Source organism: Balaenoptera borealis (assembly GCF_965194805.1).
Source record: "Balaenoptera borealis genome assembly, chromosome: 1".
In the NCBI taxonomy this organism is placed as follows: Eukaryota; Metazoa; Chordata; class Mammalia; order Artiodactyla; family Balaenopteridae; genus Balaenoptera; species Balaenoptera borealis.
In genome coordinates, this window is record NC_138860.1 from 879,798 (window position 1) to 901,199 (window position 21,402).

Genomic DNA, 21,402 nt, shown 5'->3' on the forward strand with positions numbered 1-21,402 from the left:
TGTTCTCTCACCTGCCCCAGGCACCTTTAACTTCTCCCAAGGATCCTCCTCTTCCTCACCAACCCTTTAGGCTCAGAAACCCCTCCCTCCAGGTGACAACTACAGGTAGAGGTGGCCTTACGAGGAGGAGGACGGTGAGGAGAGGGGCTTAGAGATCCCAGATGGCTACCGGCTCCTGAGGCCAATAATGGAGCCTCGAGCTGCAGTGGGTTGGGGAGAAGGAGCTGGCCCTAGAGACACAGCCCATCTCGGGCGGGGACTACGAGACCCGGTTCCGCTTCGACCCTTCCTGACCCTGAGCAGCAGCCGTGACCTTGAGCAGGAAGGGGGCGGGGCGCTGAGAGCTCAGAGGGACTGTGCGAAGGGGGACCCGGGTCTGCTCAGGGCAGGCCGCCCCCTGCACCTCCTCCAGCCCGGCCCGCTCCTCCTCGTCCTCTCCCCCTCCTCCCGGCCTCCGCCCCCTCCAGTCAGGTCTCCCCCTCCTCCCCGGACCCCGCCCCCTCCTCCTGGTCCCGTCTCCCTCCTCCCCTTCCCTTCCCCCTCCTCTGGGACCCCGCCCCCTCCTCCGGGTCCCCGCCCTCCTCCGACCCCGCCCCCAGCCTCCTCCCCGCACTGCAGCGCGCGCCACGGGCCGCGCGCCTCCTTAGCAGCGGCGCAGGCTGCAAGCTCAGCAAGTCTTGCGGCAAAGACACTCGGGCGAGTTGGGGCCGGGGCGCAGCGGGACTCCGGGCCGGGAGCGGACGCCTCCTCGGCCGTCGTCTGCAGCCCGCCGCCCCTCACGTCGGGGACCCGGGTCTCTCCTGGCTGGCCACCCCGGTGAGTCGTACCCCCGCGCCGTGGGGGGCACCGACCTCCACCTCCGAAGTTTCTGCTACTGAGCCGAGGGGCCTCGGGTGGGGTCTGCTCCAGGCGGTGGGTGGGGTCGGGGAACTTTGAGGCCAAGGGGGCCTGGCGCCCGCACCGTCCTTTGGGGGAGTTTGCACGCGTCCAGATGAAGCTTCGTTTGGGGAGCTGGACCCGAGCGGCGAGGAGTCGGCTGCTCTGCCGGTTTGGGGCGGGAGGAGGGGGCAGGTTTCTGCCCTGGGCACCCCGGGGCGAGCTGCAGGGCCAAGGGGCGGCCGACGTCCCCTGAACCCCCGGCCTCTGCGCCCCCCGCCCTTCCCGCGTCTCCGGGACGCCCCCCACTCGCGTCTCGCCCACCCCTGCCGCCTGAGCCGTCTCCAACGGAGGTTCTCTTGCCCCCGCCTCAAGCTTCGGGGACTGCCGGCCCCGCCGTCGTGGGGGTGGGGGCAGGGAGGGTCCTAGAGCTCCGGGAGGCGGAGACCCTGGATGGGGAGAAGGTGAGGAGGCAAACTACGGGGATTGTCTGGAAGTGAGGGTCCGGAGGAACTGGGACAAGGGCCGCGAGGGAGATGGAGGCGCCCCTCACCTCTTCCAAATCTCATGACTCAGCAGACCTAGGACGTCCCGTCCCGCGGCAGCCCTCCTCCCCCGCTGGGCACCGAGACCCACTCGCTTCCTGGGCTCCTTCATTTACTCTCCTGCTTGGGGTTACCCCTTCCCCTGCCTCTATTCCCTCCCCGTCTCAGGACACCGGGTGGTTATTTTTTAACTGAAAAGATAGGTGATTTATCCTTTCTCCTTCCCCCTTTTCATTCCCACATTCCACAGGTGCCTCCAGGACACCCCCAGCCCATGGTGTGTGTGTGTGAGGGGGGCCGCCAAAGCCCCATCTCTCCCCTCTGCAGCAGCCTCCCCCCTCCGCTGTTAGGGTAGAGGATTAAGTACTGGCCGCTGCTTTCTCCTGTGGTGGCCGAAAGCGGCACAAGGACAGAGGAGGCGGTGGCCCAGGAGGGGGCACTGCAGTGGGGAGAGAGGGTTGCCCAGATTGGAGTGGGGTGGGCACAAGGACCAGGAAGTCCTTAGGATCCAGGGGTACCCAGAAAGACGGGAGGGTGGGCTAGGATCTGACCTGGAGAGCTGGGGGGCCCCCTCCCCCCAACCCCCACCCCTGCTTCGGCCCTGGGGGAGGCTCCCGTGTATAATAGATGGCCCTCAACCCACCCATCCAGCTCCCCGTAACATGGGCGCTTCATCAGAGGGTGTGACCGTAAGAACAGGGCAGGCTTAATCCTCCCAAGTCATCTCCCCCTGCTTAGGTCCAACAAGTCCAGTCTCCAGGCTGCTAGAAACATCTCTGTTACCACCAGAGAAGCCAAAGAGCCGTGCCCAGTGCCCCTAAAACCCAGGCACAGGGGCCGGTGGGAGGGGCAGGGCAGCTCTGATGCAGTGGGACGTGCCTGGCGTCCTGGTGAGCAGCGGCCTGGCAGGCACTGCAAGCTGCAGCCTGTGTCTGGGCTCTGGGGGTGAGTCAGCGCCAGGGGTCCTGGCCAGGCACACTGCGGCCTGGCCCAGAGAGCCTGGCCCCAGCCCTTCTCCTCTCCACGCCCCCAGGGAATGACCAGCGCTACCTGGGTCCTCACCCCAGGCTCCTCTCTGCGGGTGAACTTCCCCTGCCCTGCTGGCTCTTGGACAGATGACCCTGGGGGGCCTGGCTTTTTCTGGGCACCTCTTGTGCTTGAGGCTCGCCCCCTCCCCTCCCTGCCTTGTCCAAGGGGGAGCTGACGCAGAGGTAAGCGTTCCACTTCTAGCCTCACGTGGACCTGGCCCTCTGTCCCCAGGAAGTAGAGCCCAGCCTACTGTACTGAGAGTCTGTTTTGCTCAGCAGTCCAAGACTTTTTTCCAGGCAACAGTTTTTAGGTGGGGGGGATTACGCGAATACAATTTTCATTTTTTCAGCTTTGGGACCTGCTACCCACTGATCAGGACCAGGGAAAGAGAAAGGTGTTAGTGTTTGTAAACGTTGTCCTTTCCCTACAGAAGAGCTTGCAACTGGCTTCATCTCATAACTGGTGTTGGTTTTATCCCTGGGCAAAGCGCGCACCTAGTTGCAGACCTGGCAGGGGCAGGGAGACCCTTTCTGGAGCTGGGCCGGGCTCTCCTGACTTTGTACTGCAGCCGGAGGGCATCCTCCCTTTCACCCTCAGGCGGCTTCCAGGCAGATGCCACAGGGCTGTCCCTGGCACAGCAGAGACCTGCAGAAGCCTCTTCCCTGCCCTCCCCAAGCCAATCAATATTCCCCAGCCCCAGGCAAGTGTGACCTCTACTGGCCCCTCTGTCTCCCGCTGGGCGCTCAGCTGGGTCCCCTCAGGCAGAGGGCAGCAGGTGTTCGGGCTGGGAGTGGGTGTGGGGATGGTGGGGATGGAGGGGGAGGGGGCTGGGGCTCCTGGGCTGGGACAGTGGGGCTCGCCGCCCCCTCCCTGGACAGAGCGTCCTCATGGGTGGTCCGAGGCTGTGGATAAGGAGGAACTGTTTCACCTGGCGCCGCGGTTGGGTAGTTGGACTTTCCTGGTGTAGGTTCTAGCTGAAGCTGGGCTTGCTTTTCTTGAGCCAGACAACACAGGGTCCAGGGTGATGGGGGTGCTCCTTCAGAACCGGAATGGCAGCCAGAGGGGATAGTAGCAGGTGTTTGCTCAGTACGGGGCGGGGTGGTTAACGTAGGAAGCAGCGAAGCATCGAGGCTGGGAGCCCTACAGGCCTGGATTCGAATCTCCTGACCACTGATTACAGAGTGTGACTTTATTAATTCAACAGGTGCTTATTGGTGAGCCCTACTACGTGCCAGGCTCTGTTCTAGTCACCGTGGATACCACGGTGAGCACAGCAGACGAGATCCCTGCCGTTTTGGATTTTGCGTTCCTTGGGGCCGAGGCAAGTTCCTTAGCTGCTCTGAGCGTCAGGTTCTGCGTCACTCAGCCGTTAGTTTTTGGGAGTCTGCTATCTGCCAGGGGCTACGCTAGGCAGTGGAGATTCAGTGGGAACCAAACAGACCTGGTTCCTGCCTTCATGGCACTTCCGGTCCAGTGAGTAACACAATCAAACAGATAATTACATAGGTAATTAATCACAACTGTGACAGGTGTTAGGTGAGCATACAGGATGCTTGGAGAGCATGCATATAATGGGCTAACCTGACCAGGTCTGGTGAGCTTCGTCTATAAAACAGAGGTGATAACACTCACTCCACAGGGTAGTGAGCACTTAATAACTGGTAGCTGTCAACATAGCCCGCTGGACAGATAAAATTCTAAATTCTCTACGTGAACAATCACCGCACAGACAGCGGGTTGATACCCGTCATCCACCCGGTTGGAGGAGCTGGGGTCCAGTCCTGCGTTGTCAGTGAGCAGGAAGCCCGCGCTGAGCCGCGTGGCTTCCTGGAGGAGTGTCACAGCGTGGATGTTTATCTGAGGCCGGGTGGTGACTGGAGCCGGGTCGCCGGGGCTCCCTCGGGCTCTGCCACTCACCCCGGACTGTGGGCAAGTCAACCAAACTCTGTTTCTCAGTCTCCCCATCAGTAGAATGGAGATGAAACTCACACATGTGACACAGGTTCTTGGTGAGGATTAAATGAATCAGTTACAGGAACGTGCTTGGAGCAGCGCACAGCCGGGAGCGCCGGGGAAGCGCTTTCATCATTATTGCGTTGCCTCCTAGCGCACAGACGGCTCCTTCTGGGTTCCTAGCTGGGCTGGGCACTTCCCCCTTGGCTTTTCTTAAAAACTCAAGGGAAGGAGCAGCTATAGCTTCCTTGGGCGCTCTTCCAGCGTTTCATCCCTCTGACTTTCAGGCAGCTATTTATGCCTCCCCAGCCGTGTCTTACCAAAGCTTAATTTTGGGGAAGGATTTGTCCCAGAAGTCTTCATTTTCATCCCTGCAACTGAGAGTTCAGGGTAGTGGCCAGAGTGATGGGTAAATTTGGATCCTGGCCAGTCACTGTGAGTCTGGACTGCAGGGAGCCCCTGGCCACCGGCCCCTCCCCTAAAGACGTCTGAACTTCAGCCAGGGGTCCAAAGTTCCACACCAAGAAGGATCCCCAAATGCATGGGACGCAGAGGTGTCCTGAAAGCCCCCTCCCCGGGTACTCTCCACCAGAGTTCCTCACCTATCTGGCCGTGGGACCTTCTGACCGAACACCAGGGTCTGGAGGTTGGATGCTAGGCCCCTTCCAGACCTGGCCGCTTAGGAAAGTGGGGTACGAGTTGCTGGGGCCATTATAACGGTCACTGACCCTGGAGGGTTTGGTGCTACCGGGCAGTCCCCAGATTGGGGGTCGGGCGAAAGAAGAAGAAGGGGAGCCCGACTGCTGTTGTGAAGTCAGGAGAGGCTCATCTCCGGCTGCTCGTCTGGGGCCTTGGAGCTCCGCGTTCTCCGTGGGCAGAGCCGCAGTGGCCGGCGTGGCCGGGGGGACACGGAGCTGGGGGGTCGACCCGCTGCTTCGTCAAGCCCTCCTCTCCCTCGGTCCGTCCCCCGTGATGAAGCTTTTGCCTCTCTCGTCACTGCGGTCCTCGGAACAGCCACCCCCGTCCCATTTCACAGTGAGGCGGCAAAGGCCCAGAGAAGTTATGTGACCTGTTCAAAATCTCGCACCACCGAGGGGGGGCGTCCTGGGGGCTCTCCTCCCCTCCCTGCCCCTTCCCACGAGCTCCGCCTGTGGAGCCCTCAACAGACACGCTCGCGGGTCCTCAGGGATGAGGCCATTCATACTCTGAGCACAAGCAACAGACGTTTCCCAGATGAGGTGGCGACCCCTTGGCAAAATTGAGCCAGCCTCCTGCGCTGGTGCTGGGTTTCCATGGCACTCGCCAGGGCGCTTGGGCAGCCTCAGGAGCGCCTGCCCTGAAGGGGTGGGGGGGGGGAGCCGTGGCGGGTGCGCCAGAGAGATGGAGGGGCCCCGGCCTCAGTAGCCTTGTCTGAGTGGGACGCTGGCTTGGCACCAGGAGCCTCCGCAAGGCCCGAATTCTCTAATTACAGGCTTCCTCTGCCTCCCAGCAGCAGCAGGACACAGGCCTGTGTACACGCGCGTGTGTACACACGTGTGTGCACGCATACGTGTGTGCGCATGCATGTTGGGGGCCGTGGGGACCGACTGGATAGAGAGGGGCTCCTTGGAAAGCAGAGGGAAATGGGATCGAGTTGGTGTCTGACTGCTCCTCCTTCACGTCCGGGCTTGAGAAGGCAGGGTCCTCGTGGAACTCCCAGCCCTGCTCCCAGCCTGGCCGGCGAGGGCGGCTAGGGCCACCCACAGGCTGCTCCTTGGCTCCCGTCCTTCCACTCCCGGTGCAGACGGACTAAGACCTACTCCTAAAAGGTGCCAGCGCAGAAGGGAGCAGCCTGGGGGCGCCCCCGCGGGGCTGGGCCTCCCGGTGCTCCTGGCCCAGGACTGCCGCCCCCCAGAGCCAGGTTTCCTCTGACTGTGGGGCTGGGCCTCCTGGTGCTCCTGGCCCAGGACTGCCGCCCCCCAGAGCCAGGTTTCCTCTGACTGTGGGGCTGGGCCTCCCGGTGCTCCTGGCCCAGGACTGCCGCCCCCCAGAGCCAGGTTTCCGCTGACTGTGGGGCTGGGCCTCCCGGTGCTCCTGGCCCAGGACTGCCGCCCCCCAGAGCCAGGTTTCCTCTGACTGTGGAGCCCTCTGTGCCCTCCGCCAAGAAGCTGGGAAGCCTGAGGCCCATCGCTGGGCACCCCGGGACCGGGGTAGGACCGTGGCCGGGCAGGGGAGGCTCCCCTGAGGTCTTTGTGGGGACCAGGCGCCTCTGAGTGGGATGGGGCGTCCTCAGGCCACGGAGAGCCCTAGCAGGGCTTCGCATAATTGGCCTGATGCCGTGGCCCTGGAATTTAGCACTTAGGGAATATTGCAATTAGAGCATAATTCACCCATGCCATGCATTTAGTATCGAGGGTAGTGGCTGTAACTGTGAGCCTGGCGCTAGGGAGATGGGAACAGGGAAATGAACGGAGGAGTGGGAGGGGCTCTGAGACTGAGGATGGGGGGGCGGGAGGCACTTAACCCTCCCCGCAGCCCAGCAGAGGCAGGGGTACGGAGGCCAAATCACGGAAGCTCACCCCAGTCCTCCTGCAAGCCCTTTAGCTCAGGCTGCCCAGCCGGGGCAGGGTGGGGACAACGGCAGCTGGTCGTTGGGGAGGCGAGGGGGAGATGGCTCTGCACCCGGCTTCCTGCTCGGCTGTGGAGAAAGCAGACTTGTCACCGACTGCAGCGGGTGCGTGCGTGCGTGTGTGCGAGTGAGAGGAGCTGCCTTGCACCTTCATCTCTCAGCCCCTGTCTTCCCATTCTTTCTCCTTGTAGCCCCTTCCTCACGCCCACTCCTAGGTTCGGTTTCCTCTGAAGCGCAGATGCTGTGCTGTCGGCGCCAGGTGGGGTGGGCACGCGTGTGTGGCCTGGGGCCCGTGGGGCTGCCTGTCTGTCCCCTCCCGGAGCAGAGGTGACATCCCCAGGTCAGCTTTCGAGTGCAAGGACCCCCCCCGAGGGCAGGAAGGTGTGCGTGGAGTGTCTCCTCCTGACCTCGACTCTGGTCTGAACTGATCACCCCGTGTCTCGGGCGTGTCCTTCTTTTGGAAAGTGACCGAGGGAGCAACTTTCCTGCTGTTTACAGAAACGAAGCCCTTTGTGACCTTTGTGACCTCCTGTGTGTGTTTGCACAAAAGCCAGCACACCGTCCTTCATCTCTGTCCTCCTGGGGCTGCCTGGCTTCCCCTTCACCGTCAGCTGTGGTCCCTTGTGCCCACTGACATGGGCCCATCTCAGGCCCAGTGATGGGGTCGGAGGTCAGGGGCCAGGCCCTGGGTTCCCTGTACCCACCTGGAGGGAGGGGTGCAGGGAGGGTAAACAAGAACCTGGGGGCCGAGTGCTTGGGATCCCAGGAAGCAGGCCTCGGGGCTGACGCCCAGCCCCGCCGCCAGGAGCCCAGGACGGTGGAGGTGTGGCCGGGTCGCTGTGAGCAGGAAGCACGGGGTTAAGTGGCAGGAGGGGACAGGGCTGGCTCTCCCAGGGTGACTCTCCCACGGGGAGGAAAAGGCATCCCTTTAATGAGGCTGCCCCGGTTCCAGATCCATCCTGGCACTGCAGGGGGCAGAGGGGAGCACAGCCAAGAAATTGGATTAGCTTTTTTTTTTTTTTAATAAATTTATTTATTTATTTATTTATTTATTTTTGGCTGTGTTGGGTCTTCGTTTTTGTGCGAGGGTTTTCTCTAGTTGCGGCGAGCGGGGGCCACACTTCATCGCGGTGCGCGGGCCTCTCACTGTCACGGCCTCTCTTGTTGCGGAGCACAGGCTCGAGACGCACAGGCTCAGTAGTTGTGGCTCACGGGCCCAGTTGCTCCGCGGCATGTGAGATCTTCCCAGACCAGGGCTCGAACCCGTGTCCCCTGCATTGGCAGGCAGATTCTCAACCACTGCGCCACCAGGGAAGCGCCTGGATTAGCTTTATGATGCTGGGAACTGGGCGCTCCTGGGGGCAGGGAGGGGACAGGGCCCAGCCCGCGGTCGGCAACCGCCCTGAGGTCTGAGGCTTCGTGGGGAGACCCGGGCCCACCCCCAGCCAAGCAGGGCTCCTGGGAGAGGAGCAGCAGGGGCGCCCAGGGGTCACGGACAGTGACAGAAGCCAGGTCCTCACCCCTGCAGAGGCTGGGAGGCGTCCCCAGGCTTCCCCCAGGGGTAGGTGGTGAGCGGGGGTGGAGGGGGGTATGGGAAGGCAGATCCAGCGCCGTGGTGTCCGAGGTGGGAAGGACAGGAAGTCTTGCCGTCTGTTCCGTGGCTTCCGCGGCTCTGGCTCTGAGAGGCTGGGGTCAGATCATCCCGGGAGGGTGAGCGGAGGGCGGGGAGGCCTGGAGGCTGCTGGAAGGCTGCCTCCGGGCAAGGGTGGGTGCCTGCACACGCGGACTGGGCCCTGTGGGGCCCCACGTCCTGCTCTTCACGGCCACACCAGGTGAGTGACGGCGCTGGCACGTGGCTGCTTCCCGGCTCAGCCATCCTGGGCTACCCACCATAGTCCAGGAGTGGGGCGAGGCCAAGGCAGGAAAGGATGGGTTCCGCCAGCCCCGGATGGGAAGGGTCACTGGAGCAGTTTGTCCTTTCCTGGGGAGGGCGGTGGGCGTCCAGACCCTGGACGTGTCCCGTGGGGTCTTCCAGCTGCAGCGGGAGTTCTTCGCTCTCCAGCTCTCCTCCCCTCTGGCTCATCCTCCTTGCACCCAGGAGCTGAAGGTGGGCCCTGGGCTGGCACTAGTGGGCAGAGAACTCAAGAGTGATTGGAGGTGCTCAGAGGATGGCAGGGGCCTCCCTAGGGCGGGTTGGGACCCCCAGGACTCTCAGTTCTGGGGCCCTGGGCTGTGGCCCTTAATAAACTAGACGGATCCGAAGCGGCCCCCCTTCCAGAGAGCATTTCCTTCTTGTCTGGGGTTTGCGGCACCTCCGGGCATGTTGCTCAGGGTAGGGAAGAGCCACGATTTCAACACAAACACACAAGGCACACCCGCTGTGCACCCACGGCTGGCAGCCTGCCCGTGGGCACGGGTTCCTCTCTCTCACATTCTTTGGAAATTGAGGATGAAATTGACCCTGAGGCCGTATCTCCAGGCTGCAGCTCCTCCTGGAGGGGGTCGCTCAGGGGCCGCAGGGGCTTGGTGCGGGGTGGGTGAGATGGTGCGTGTGTGTCAGGACCTGGCGCGCTGCCCTGGTGACAGAGGTGTTTGGGGAAGGACGAGGGGGGAGAGGCACGTAGGGAAGGACGAGGGGGGAGAGGCACGTACAGAAGCATGTAGACTCATTCACTCCTTCCAGCAACCTGAAGGCTCGCCTGGAGCAAACCAGCCCCCGGTGTCAAGCATCCTTTCCGTGCCTGAGTTCTCCAGGGAAGGAAAGTCACGACGTCGCCTGTCCTCCGTCCTCAGTGTTGGAGCTGGTACAGAAGCAGGGCCCCCGGCCTCACAGCCCCTCCCTGTGTGTCCCTGGCCAGGCCCCCACCCCCTCCAGCCTCCCACTCACTCACTCACTCGTTCATTCCACCCACGAGCAGGCACTCTGCTGGAACAGAGCTGACCGGTCCCTGCCCTCGGGGCCCTTACAGTCTGAGGAGGCAGGACAGTAAACAAAAGATGGTCACTTAGTTACGATTGTGATAATTGGTACGAAGTAAAAAGTGCCCAGCGTCCCAAGGGTTTATGCTGGGGGCGCCCAGCAGTTGGGAGTGGTGGGGCTCAGCCTGACTCATGGGCTGCGGAGGGGCCTTCTCCTGGGCCGGGAGGTCCCTCCGGGACTGCCGGGGGTGTGGGTGCACCCGAGCAGCACTGCACCTGTGGGCGGGGCTGTGGGAGGAGCTCTGAGTTGGGGGCAGGGCCTGGGTTGTAGAGGGACGGGCAGTGTGGTCTCTGCCTTCAGTTTGCCAGGTGGCCTCCAGCTGGTCACTTTCCCTCTTTGTAGCTGTCCCTTCCTCTGTAAAATGAGGAGATTGGCTAGAAAATCCTGCCGCCCCTTCTCAGAGCCCCAGGAAAGCATTCAAGGTTTTCAAAGGCCAAACTATAGTTCTTCCCCTGGAGGTTGGGACAGGAATTCAGGAACAGGGCTGAGAAGGCTCCTTGGCCCTCCCTCCAGAGAGCAGGGGGATGGAGAACAGCTCGAGAGCCAGGGGTGTCTCAGATGGTGAGTGGGCGTGCAGGTGTGTCCCCAGTGTGGCCGGGGTCAGGGATGGAGACGGGACAGGAGAAGTGGCTGGCACTGCCCTGAGGGGGGGACTAGAGCAGCGGTTGAGAACTGAAGCACGCAGGGCTTAGGGTAGATATTAGGCTGCACTTTCCTGCTTGTGGCACTGAGACATCTGGCAGGTGATCAAAGGGGTGAAGAGAGGGTGTCGGATAGATGTTCCAGAAAAGCAGAGAAAGAGCTTTTCAGAGAGAGTGTTTGTGCGGAGGTGCGGGTGGTGGATGACCTCCCAAGGTCTCCCCCTCAGACAAGTCCACGGATCTCTCCTCCTGGCTTAGCCACTGATGTCAGCACCGTCTGGAGGTCTGTGAGAGGGCGATGTCAGGTCCTCTGGGAAATGAGTTTTTGAGCATGAACTGTCCCTAGTTCCCGTCTCTTGATGACACATGTGGCTAACTGTGCAGTTGTCACACTCAATCACTTCGAGCCCAATTACACCTTTGCTCTCTTGTCCTGCTGTAATAGAAATATGGCTTCTGAGAAGTGTATTAGTTGCTGGTGATGTGATTGCTGGGGGGGGGGCTGGGCTTGGGGGTTAAGGGAGGCCAGGGTGTTTCACGTTTCAGACCCAGAAACAAGGGCGGGAGATGGGCTCCTCCAGGCCTTCTCCTCAGGGGACCCTGGGGCAGTGCTGTCCCTGGAAATGGGAGGATCAGATGCCCTCTCGAGGGACCTTTGTGTCCTTGGACTTTTTTGTTGTCGTCACCCGTGGCCACAGGTTCTCCGTGTGTATGTGGGTCGGGGGGTCCGATGAAACCCTGTTCCCCACTTCCAACGAGGGAGACTCTCCACATCTTTAAAAATGATTCACGATGTCAGAAAGGCAATAGGATTAACCTAAAGTGTGAAGTATTTCAAGTGGATGCAAGAGGAGCTTCTGAACAGTAAATGTTGTTAGACATTGTGACAGAAGACTGAGCAGGTGGTGAGACCTCCTTCCCAGAGGAGAGTCTGGGCCAGGGTAGGTTTAGGAGAGGGTGGACTGACCACCACAACTGCCTCCCTCCTAGGGTCTGTGTGGGGAGAGCTGTGTGCCGGTGTCACCATGTTCAGTGGGTGCATCTCAGTGTGTGTGTGGGGAGAATAACGCCGGGCGAGAGGGGCTTAGCAGGGTGAAAGCCCCCTTCACCCGTGCCGTGACGCTGTCTCCAGGGTAAGGGGTGGTGTGTGTGTGTCTGTGTGTGGACCCAGCATCAGGAGACTTCAGTTGTGAGAGTCAAACCTGCAGGGGAACTCGCAGGTGCTCCCACCACCTGTTCTGCCCATTTAAATCCAGGAGGCTGTGCGTGTCCTGCTGAAACGGCTCTTTTGTGTGCGGTCCATTCACACATGCGGAATGTTTGCCCGGCAACACGCCACCATCACTCAACCTCAGTAGTGAAGGGACAGTAGAGAACCAGGTCCCTGAGGAATACGGCTTCTCGGTTTTTCAGCAGGGACTCCAGGCTGGGGCTCAGGATAGACTCAGCCCCTTCTTTTCAACACAACCCTGCTGTTGTTCCAGATGTTCCCAGCGAATCTCAGGGTTTATGCTAGAAACACATAAACCTAATCTGAAGTTACTTTGCCACCAACAGAGGACAGATGGACAGTGCATTAATGTTTTGACACTCCGCCCACTAGACTCCAAGGAACCCCCCCCAGAAGGGTCACGGTCATGGTTCTGGACTTTGGACCTGTGACCTTGAAAGATCCTGACACCTGACCTCCAGCTTCTTGGCAGGACCCTTCAGAATCCCCCCACACCCTTGAAAGGTTCTCCTGTTACATATCCTCCACATTTCTCTTGTGAATTCCTTCTTAGAAAGTTTCCTCTTGGGAACCCTGGGACTCACCAGATCAGTCCTCTTTTCTCACTAACTTCTCTGCAAGGACCGTATCTCAGCAGCTCCGCTCAGGTGCGCACGCCCAGTTCAGGACACGAGCAGAGGTGGGTGTTGGAGTGGTGGGCTTCCCCGTTCCCATGCTCCGGGACGTCTGCCTCTTTATCCCCCATCCTTGCAGAAGGATGGACCCGCCCCCCGCCCCCGCAATGCCAAGGCCCCCGCGGGGCTGACAGCGCGCGGGGCGGCGGCGGTTCAGCACCACGGACAGAGCCCCACGCGCCTCAGTTGATGGAGGGTCCCGGCTGCGTCCTAACCTTCGGCAGAGACAGAGGCGGGGGTGAGGGGACAACCGGTGTGGTGGATATTGTTCCCTCTCTTTGAGACCGTGGCCGAGCCGCCTTTCCCCCCTGGGTCCCACTTTTTACGATAAAATGGGGGCACGGGCTCCAAGCACCTCTGCCGTGAGCCCGTGTCTGGGACGCCTTTAGCAGGAGGCCTTCAGGAGCAGTTTGACGCGCGGCCTGGGTTGGGACGGTTAGCTTGTGGGCGCCAGGGACACACGACACACGACCTCAGGACCTGGAATCCGGCTGCGGCCTCCCAGTGTCAGCGACTTCGTCCCTCTGGCCCTTATCCTGACGCCTCACTGCCCACTCCTCTCATGCGGACACCAGCCTGGGCTGGTGGGAGGGGCAGGCTTTTGCGGGGACCCAGCAGGAAGCGAGGCTGGGGTGGGCCTCCCTGGAGCGGGGGCTGCACCGGGATTCGAGACTGGTGGGTCGGAGCGGGCATGAGGGCTGAGCTGGGGGCCGCCCGCAGGCGGGGGGCGTGGCCGGGTAGGGGGGCGCGGGGCCAGCTGCCGGGGCAGGGGGCAGGGGCTGGCGGCTCTCCAGAGCTCTGAGGGCCCTGCGGCTGGGCAGCGCTGCTTTGCGGCCTCTCCTTTCATCTGAACAGGCTCATTCCTCTGCTTCCAGAGCTCAGGGCGCCCTGCAGGTGGAGGAGGTCTCTTCCGCCTCTGTTCCTTCCCTTTCTATCCTTCCCCACCCACAGCTCCACCTGGACCACCATATACCTTCCAAAGCGGATAATCCACGCCCTCCCGTGTCCCTGTCTAGGGCACGTGGCCAGGACAGAAGGTGTAACTGTCATCCCTTGAGTCATGAGAGGCAGGCAGCCCAGGTGCCACCCTCCTCATTGGGTCACTAGGACCCTCCAGGACTCACCTAACAAAAGGGAAAATCCTCGCAATAGTCAGGTTACCTGCTGTCTCCCCTTTGGTGCCTCTCCCTGCGAACTCCGCTCGGAGATGCCAGTGCCTACTTGGTGTCCCTGCCACCCAGGCCTCCCCTCCCCTGCCCCCCCCACCGGGCTGTATTTTGGGCAGTGCTTCCTCATGCCATTCATAACACCAGGTGGTCTGCTGCCTTCCTCACCCGTGGGCAGAACCAGATCCGGGAGTAGGGCAGGGCAGGGACAAGTGAGGCAGATCCTGGCAGAGAAGACAGCTGGATACACGCATGGGTACAGTGTTCTTGTGGGCGGGAGACCTGGGGCTTAAACCTCTGGCACCAGGAGTGCTCATTGCCAAGGTCCAGTCTGGAAAACCACTGCCAAACAGGGAGGTGGCTGTGGTACAGGGCCGGCCTGGGGGAGCAAGCTGGGCGCCCCGGCCTCACTGCTGCGAGCTCCAGGCTCTGGTCCGAAGGAGAACTGATTCCCCGTCTCATCCACAAAGACTGACCGTGACCCACTCTTAGGAAGGCGGTCAGCAAGGACTTGGGCTGTGCTGGGTGTAAACTAGTGTCGTGTTTGGCACCTGACCCTTGGAAGATGCCGAGTAAATGTTTACTGGGCGAATGCTGATGGGAGGGCCTTGTCCGTGGGTGGGTTCAGTGGTCGTGCTGTTGGAGGGACCTGCAACACTGCTGGCTTGGTCCTGAGGGCCTTTCCTTTTTGACTTTTATTTTATTTATTTATTTTTTAAAGATCTTTTTTTTTTGATGTGGACCATTTTTAAAGTATTTATTGAGTCTGTTACAATATCACTTCTGTTTTATATTTCGGTTTTTGGCTGCGAGGCATGTGGGATCTCAGCCCCCCGACCAGGGATCGAACCCGCACCCCCTGCATTGGAAGGCAAAGTGCCAACCACTGGACCAGCAGGGAAGTCCCTCCTCTTTGACTTTTAGAGTCCAGGATCCTGTGACCTCTCCTTGCAGAAAGGGGACCTTCAGGATGGGGCCGGGGCTGGGCTGGCAGTGGGCGTCTTTCTGGGGACACGGAGCCTGGGACCTTTTGCCCAGGCACCTCTGCTACCAGACATGCCTGTCGACCTTGACAGAGAGCAGGTCTCTCTGTTTCTTGGTTCTTGGAAATCCTTGCTGTGAGGCTCCTGTGTGCCGGCCTTTGCTTGGCCTGTGACTTGCTGGCCATGTGTTCAGCGGGGTGATAGCCATCTGACTATCGTGTACGCGTTCCAGAGGTGGGCGCTCGTGAGACCCCGGGTGGGCGGGGTGGGGGGGGATGGGAGAGGTGATCGACTGCCTTCGGGGGAGTGGAGGTAGGGTGGCGGGGAGACCCGCTCCAGCGGCTCCCGGGCTGCGTGCCTGGCTCTGGCCCTGACGTGGGCGAATAATTGATGGTGACTGATGGATCACTGCTCCTGTATGAAAGACTCAGCGGGGCTGGAGCAGGCTGGTGTAATCAGATGTTACCCGCTGCCCTCCTGGGAGGTGTGGGACTCCTGGCTTTCCCTGACTCTCAGAGCCCTGGGGTGGGGGGTTCTTCCCCGGGGGGGATGGGGTTTTGTGCAAGGGGGCCGGCGGGGAAGCCTTCTCAGGGTGAACTTTGCGGGGGAGGGGCAGGGCCCAGAGTCCTTAATTCTGGGGACAGGACTTGCCTGCTTTGTGGGGTGTCTCTGCTGCCCAGTGTTTGGAATGTCAGTGAACTGGCGGGCAGCGGGGCAGGGGGCAGGCAGCCCCCGGGGTGTCTGTGAGGCAGTGGGACACTGATGGTGGACAGAGGGTCCACCCACAATGCCTGCCCCTGGGGACTTAAAGCAGTCCTGGAGAATGGCCTTCTAGTACAGATGAGGAAGGACACTCAGAGGATTTAAGTGATTTGCCTAAGGTCATATGGCTGGTGGGTAGTAAATGATATCATTGGGATCCCGGGATAGAATTACAGCCACAGCAGCTGAGAAGGTTGGCTGGTCCCTGTGGGGGATGGGAGGATGGGAATGTCTTTGTGTGTGTGTGTGTGTGTGTGTGTGTGTGTGTGTGTGTGTGTGTGTCGGGCAGAGTCTGCTGTGCTCCCGGTGTGTGCTTAGGGGTCTGCACCAGCCTCCTCCCTCCATCACCCCCACCCCACCCCACCCCCGTCCCGCCCCTCCTGATCAGCTCTGCAGGGTGCAGAGTACAGCAGAGCCTGTGTTTAGGGAGGAGCCTGGGCTAGGATTTGCTCGGGGCCTGGCCCCATGGTGGGGATGGAGGGAGAGCCTCCCCCCCCCCCCCCCCCCGCAGAGCCTCCACGGCCCCCGGCTCTGTCGGTGTGGGGTCGGCCCCCTTGGAGCCGCTCCCATGAGCGTCTAACCCTCCACGGAGTTGCAGGCCACGACCAGGGCCTGCACACCCTGACTCCCGTTTGATCTTCCCTCTGCCACGCTGTCCCGGCTCTGCCATCACTGCCGGAGGGGGGTGAGGGGCCGCCTGCGGACACTGCTTCAGGCACAAAGGCTAACTCGGCCCACACTCGCCAGTTCTGAAAGACCCCGAGAGATGGGCCGTTTCCTCTGACCATCTGTTTCCACGTCCTGCAAGCTCCTTCCGTGGTCGAGAAGTTTTTCCCGGGCTCCAGCCCGCACCCCCTGTTGCAGCCGCCTGGGTCTGCACTTCCCCCACCCCCCTCAAGGTCCCCTGCAACGCGGCGGGCAGGGCAGACCGTGAGTGACGCTTGCTCAGCAGAGAGGAACATGTGATTGGGGATTTGGGTGCAGAGCCAGATCCCTCGGTAGCTCTCTCTTCGCCAACCCGACGCACGTCTGCCCTTGCTACCTGGGCGCCGTCCAGGAGGCCAGTAGAAGGTCTCCCAGGACTGTGGCTTGAGCCTGTGTCCTCCATCAGGGTGGGCAGAGTGTTTTAGTGACAGGGTCCTCCTCGCTGGTGCCAGGGGCGGAGGAGGAGGGTGCAGGCAGTGCATCAGCCCACTTTACAGACGGGGCGACCGAGACTCACAGCAGCGTGGCTGGAGTTCACGCTGCAGGTGGGGGGGGGGATGCACGTTGGTGTTCTGCCCTGAAGTCCAGCCCCGGGTCTGAGGGGTGACGGGGACCAGAGGCCGTGGCCACGAGCTTTTGCCCACGATGGCATCTCTGTTGTCCCAGCCTCTGCCGCGGCAGGAGGGGTGCTGGCTGACCAGCTGCCGTCTGGGCCACTGTCCTCCCTCCGAGAATGTGCCCTCAGGGCTGTGATGGCTGAAGAGACGGCCGTTCTTCTTATTTCAGCTTCAGTTCAGTGTTTGGTGCAAAGGACTTGGCAAATAGGAAGGCACGGGAGAGGGAGGAAAGCATAGCTTTTATGTCTCAGGTTCCCAAAGGGGAAAATTAATGGCATGGAAGAGGATCTATTCTTTAAAAACAAGCCAGCGAGGCTGTTTCTCACAGATCAGCCCTTCCTGTCTGAGCAGGCGGTCTGGGGTGTCACCACCCTCAGGCTCTCTCTCCGGTGTCCGGGGGGGCCCCCTCACAGCCCCCCTTCTCTGCCCAGCAGTCACTCAGCGCCCAGTCCAGCTGAAGGCCCACAACCCGCCCAGCGGGGCCACGCTCTGGGCTCCTCTCTGCTCCAGGCAGGAGGGGGGAGATGGAGGAGGTGACGGGGCAGCATCTCACACCTGGCACGTGCGGGACTGCTGGGCTGGGGACCTTCTCGAGGACACACAGCCGGCGGGCGGGTCCTTGCCAGCCTCACTCGTTCATGCGGCCGACGTTTTAGTGGGGACTCGGCAGGGGGCAGGCGCTGCCAGGTGCTGCGGGCGTGGAGGTGCTCAGACACGGTCCCTGCCCCGCGCCAGCTCAGGGGCAGCACACCGCACAGGACGGTGTGTTGAGATGAACTCCTACGGCAAAGTGGTGAAAGGAGGGGGCTGTCAGTTCTGCCCAAGGAAGTCAGGAAGACGTCCTGAAGGAGAGCCGGCGCCTTCCAGACAGATGGAGGGGGTCACGGAACAAAACTGCAGGGGCTGGGGGGGCAGCTGGGCAAAGGAACATGGGAAAGGAAATAGCCACAACTGCGGGGGCGGGGAGTGGCCGGGGGGTGTGCGGGCAGAGAGCCAGGGCCGGCGGTCAGGGGTGGAGGGCCTCCACCTGCCCCGCCCGGCAGAGTGTCGGGAATGGGTTTCAGGGTAACTTGTCCTCGGCCTCGTGGGGGACCTGGGAGTGGGGAGCCCCTGCCCCAGACCTCGGCCCCTCTTTCTTTGGCCGTTGGAGACCCAGGTGGCAGGGACTCCACCCTCGAGAAGGAGAGAAGTTGCCTGTTTTCCCTGAGACCCTGTCTGTCCGAGGTTAGGATGGGAGGCGGGGTGACAAGGAGAAGCCAGGCTGAGGCAGGAGGGCAACAAGCGAGGACCCGGGGAGCCCGTGCTAACGGGGACCACGGCCACGTCCCCCGGGCTGGTCCTCTCTCCGGCCCCAGGGGCACCCGGCACTCGCCTCGGACCCCGTGAGACTGTTTCCCGATGACCTCATTCCCTCGCCTGACTTGCAGGAAACACACTTTCTGCCGCGAGCCTGTTCCCCTAGGTGATGGAGCTGGGAAACGTGCTTTCTTTTTTCCCCTGAGCTGTGACAGGCGATAGGAAATTTGCCCTGGAATGTGCTTCAGTCTGGACTGAAATAAAACACCCGGTGCATTTTGCAACAAAGCATTAAAAAGGAGAAACGCAGGCACCTCACCCAGACACCAGCTTCCAAGGGTACGTTTCCCCGAACTTTCCTCTCTCCCTCACATGGCAACCCTGCCTGCGGGTGAGATGGGGCAGTGGGGTGAAGTACATGGGAAAGACTGTGGATGTTTAAGAAAGGTTGATTCCAGAGGGCCCTCGGGGCAGAGACACCAGAGGACCTGGGCCTCGAATTTCCAGAATGATGGCGGCATTGGGTGTATGGAAGGAAGCATGGGGTGCTGAATGCCTGGACCTGGATAGGTGGACGCCGGTGATTCCCCGCGTCGCTGGTGGATTAACCGCTAGTGGACTTCCTGTTGGCGTGAGCAGCGGTGGTGAGGAGGGGGGCCTGGGGTGGAGGGGATCACTAGTGAGATCAGTCTCTCTCAACATGTACCCCCAGCCCCACCTCTCATAACCTCTAGACACACTTTGCCCAGAGAGCGAGTGATGCCACCAGGTGAGCGGAAACGGCTCTATTCTCGTTTATTTCACTCTTTAGGAGATAAAAGTGCTGTTTGTCCCACAGTTACTTCCTGGGCAGGCGGTTTGCTGGGAGAGGGTGGGATTCCAGGAGCCCGATTGCACCAAGGGCTCTGTCTCCCTGCTGTGCTGCCCGCCTCCCTCCAATCCAGGCTGGGCTCCCGGGCACCTCCCCGCTAGCCCCCAGCCCACTGCTGCGTTAACGTGGCAGGTCACCCACCCCCCCAACCAAGTGCTTTTTCCTGGAAGGTGTCAGGGCTGGAGGGAGGGGTCCAGCTAAGATGCTGGGAGCCTGAGAGAGCGTTGGAGGCTCTGCCACACGTGTGAGGAAACGTGTGAAGTTCAGGAGAGGCCGTACGTCCAGGGTGGGGGGGATGCCGGAGAGAAGGTGCCCCGGACAAGCTTCTGCACGCGTCCTCCTTTGAGAGACGTTTGACTGACGTACAACATCAGTCCAGGAGAGTGCACAGACTGTCAGCCCGGTTGGGTCACAAACGGAACAAGCCTGCGTCACCGGCAGCCAGACCAGGGGACAGAGCACCCCCGGCGCCCCAAGATGGGCAGGGATTCCGGGCATCTCCCCAGCCTCACTCTGGCACCGTCGACTAGTTCTGCCTGGTTTTGATCTGGAATAACACGGCCCCCAACGCCCTCACCTGTGACGGTCTTCTTTCACGCAGAGCTTCGCCTGCGACATTCACAGTCTCGCTGCCCGTCATTCGGTTTATTTCTTCGCGCGGCGGTCATGTTTCGTCGTGACCATGCACCTCCACTTACCCGTCTGTCTACTGTTGATGACCTTTAGGTAGTTTCCAGTCTGGGGCTGTCATTAACCTGCTTTCTATGTTTTTTTAAAATTTTTATTTATTTATTTATTTTTGTCCGCGTTGGGTCTTCGTTGCTGCGCGCGGGCTTTCTCTAGTTGCGGCGAGCGGGGGCTACTCTTCGTTGCGGTGCGCGGGCTTCTCATCACGCTGGCTTCTCTTGTTGTGGAGCACGGGCTCTAGGGGCGCGGGCTTCAGTAGCTGTGGCTCACGGGCTCTAGAGCGCAGGCTCAGTAGTTGTGGCGCACGGGCTTAGCTGCTCCGCGGCATGTGGGATCTTCCCGGACCAGGGCTCGAACCCGTGTCCCCTGCATTGGCAGGCGGATTCTTAACCACTGCGCCACCAGGGGAGTCCCTCGGTATCTTGTAACAACCTATATAACCTGAATTTAGAAGGGAAAACTCAACAACACTGCCGAATGATAGCCCAGTTTCACAGGGCAGCTTCCTTGACTTTATAACCAGCAGTATTTTCATTCATCATTATTATGGTGACGCATTTTCTCATCTAATAGATGATGGCTCTCTCATTTCCTTCATAAATGTTGATGAATTTGTTTCAGTATCATCATCAGTACTTACTCTTGTAAAAGTCTGTTTGGCAATTCTAAAGGAAGCACATTCTGCTGGAACATACGATCCTCCACGCTCGGGAACCCCACACTCCGGAGGCCCTCCTTTCCACGTGCTGCCATTCCCCTTCCGCGCAAGGTCCTAAGCAGAGGCCCCGCCCCACGTTTGAACGTCCCCCTGCCCAGGCCCTGCCGGCCAAGGCCTTCTCTGGCTTCGTGGGTCCTGAGCCTAGGCCCCGCCCCACGCTCAAACCGCTTCCTGTGCTTTTGATGAACGCCTTTCAGTTGCTGTGTCTGGGCTGTGTGTGTGCCTTGTGTTTCATCGGAGGTTATGCATTTTCCCGAATACTCTTGCCAGTTTCTCCTCCTGCCCCACATTCTTGCGAAGCCTTGGTGTTTTCTGTCTTTTTGTCTCAGCTGTTCGGGTGGGTGGGTGTGGTCTCTCCGTTGATTTCCCCGGTGACTGAGCAGTGGAGCCCCTTTCCACGCACTCGCTGGCCTTCCTCGCGGTGCCTCTTTAAGTCTTCTGCTCATTTCGCTACTGGGTCACCTGTCTTTTCCTTACTGATTCGTGGGCGGCATCCCTACGTCTCCTGAAGGCCGGGGCTGCGATCCTTCACGTGTGCTTTTCTTCCTGAAGCGGAAGGGCTGGGAAGTCAGGAGGCCAGGATCTGCCTGGTTGGTTGAGTATTCCCTGGTTCCTGCCCTCGCCTGCTGGGTCAGGTTCCTGCCTGTCCCGCGTGTGGGCTGGTCCCTGCTCGCCGGCCTTCCCCCCCACCCCCTTTGAACCCTGGGGGACAGCTGAGGTCCCCCCAGCACCCACCCCCGCAGGCTTTCCCACTTCTGGGCCTTCGCTCACTAGGAGCCGTTTTGGGTTTTCACATCCCCACCCCACCTTCAAGGCTCAGACGAAAGCCCGCTTCTCCTTGAAGCCTTTTCTAATGCTGACACAGCTCCCTTGGCCCTTCATGTCTGTTTGCGTCCTTTAGCAGTTAGCCCTCTTCTGTCGTGACCCCTGTGGCTGTGTATCTCACTGTTTGACTTTCTGTACTCGTGCCCAGTCTCCCGAGCTGGTGGTGCCTCTCTGGGCACCTGTTTGGGCCAGGAAGGGTGGGGCAGCCGGAGTCAGGTCACAGGGCAGCTTCTCC

At 60.8% G+C, this 21,402-nt stretch overlaps 1 protein-coding gene across 1 annotated transcript in view; it reads left to right on the top strand.

The window, feature by feature from the left end:
- The first annotated feature begins 652 nt into the window (after positions 1 to 652).
- The window catches only part of SYT2 (synaptotagmin 2), an 86,506-nt gene continuing 65,756 nt past the window's right edge, over positions 653 to 21,402 (top strand). Inside the window, exon 1 of the mRNA XM_082397397.1 lies at positions 653 to 816. The gene's annotated coding sequence lies outside the window, so the exon portion shown is untranslated. The remainder of the gene's footprint in view (positions 817 to 21,402) is intronic.